Here is a 1,803-nt window from a genome sequence, read left to right as displayed (position 1 = left end):
ACGTTACATTTTTGGGACTCAATCCATGCAGGCTGACAGTATTAGTCAACAAGCCCATGCTAATGAGACTCAATCCATGCAGAACATGAAAGTGAAGAGAATACAGGAAAATTGACAGAAAACAGCTTTGGACTTCCAGCGGTCGACCGTGAGTGGCGTGACGGTCGATCGCAAACATGCATGCAAGCTAGAAAAGTCTCTGAACTTTTTGCGGTCGACCGCGAGTGGCGCGGAGGTCGACCATCCAAATCCTGTAATGAAAATTAGTTTCTGTCGTTGGATCCGGTCGACCGCACGTGGCTCTACGGTGAACCGCGAGTCGGGTTTGGCGTGTCAATATTAGTCAACGAGCCCATGCTATTGATGAAGATGAAAGGGCACAAGGGGATTATTGGCTGGGGGGGTGGGGCGATTCTGATGTTAGTATATACTCTAACTTTGAAGTGAAGAAAGTGATGACGAATGAAATTAGAAAGATGATGATGGCAGTGATGTTGGGGATTCGAAATAATCAAATCAAATTCGTACTCTTCCGGATCTTGTGTTTGAGAGTTGAGGAAGAAAGAAATTCATCACAAATCAAAGATAAAAACTTGTAGGAATGTAAACAAGAAAGAACTCACCAGATTTAACGAGGTTCGGCAACGTGCCTACGTCCTCGGGAGTCACACCACACAATTCTTTGATTAATTGAAGAAGATTACAATGCTTGTAATTGTCCTCTCTCTCCGATCTCTGAGATTCTGATCTCAAAGAGCCCTCAAAACCCTCTTTTTCGTGTTCTTTTTTTTCTCCTAAACCATAGAGGGACGTATTTCTATTTATAAAAAAACACAATCGCAAACAAATTAGGATTCTAAAACGAGTCTGCCACACCCTGGTGTGGCACACACCACACTCATGACAAACAGGGTAGATTCTGCCACACCCTGCCACATGGGTGTGGCAGACACCACATCACGGTGTGGTGTAGTCTGTCTTGCTTATTTTTTACGTATTTGTTGATTTTGATTCTAGGTTTGGATCTCCACTCTCAAGGCCAACAATCTCCCACTTGGAGACTAAACCACCATCAATGAGTTCGCGCGAACTCCGCCTTCTTCGCAAGCATCTTCTCCTACTTGGAAAAATTCATTCTTCAATCATCATCAACCCGACGATCCCGATGATCCTCCTAGTATGGCTCCGCCTTCATCTCTTACGCATGAAGACCAACTGAAGTTATGTACAACTCCAGTTTATCAATGGTTACTGTTTTCGTCAACATAGCAGGATTTTGGCTCCCTAAAATCTTCTCTAAATGTAACTTTTTGTCCTGGATCAACGAGCATATGAAATAGTATCGTGCATCGATGTGCTTCATTCTGGCATGATAAACTAGATCCTTTGCAAGGTGTATAACGCTCTGGCTATCACAATAAAGAACTCCTCTCCCTTGATTCAGATCCAACTCTTCCAAATATCCAGCCAACCAAATCATCTCCTTACTTGCTTCAGTCACCGCGACATACTCAGTCTCGGTTGTAGATAAAGTTACAAACTTCTACAGATGTGAGACTTAGCTCACTGTTGTCGACGCTAAAGTATAAACATACCCTGTGGTGCTCCGTCTCGTATCATGATCACTGGCGAAGTCCGCATCCATGTATCCCTGCAGCACCAACTCTTTCCTCCTGAAACATAGTGGCTTGTTCGTTTTCCCTCTCAGGTATCGCAATATCCACTTCACGGTCTCTTAATGTGCTTCCCTGAATTGCTTGCAAACCTGGTCACAACTCCCACTGCATGGGTAATGTCCGATCT

Source organism: Asparagus officinalis, chromosome 6 (genome assembly GCF_001876935.1).
Source record: "Asparagus officinalis chromosome 6, Aspof.V1, whole genome shotgun sequence".
NCBI classification, from domain to species: Eukaryota; Viridiplantae; Streptophyta; class Magnoliopsida; order Asparagales; family Asparagaceae; genus Asparagus; species Asparagus officinalis.
This window is presented reverse-complemented; position numbering follows the sequence as displayed.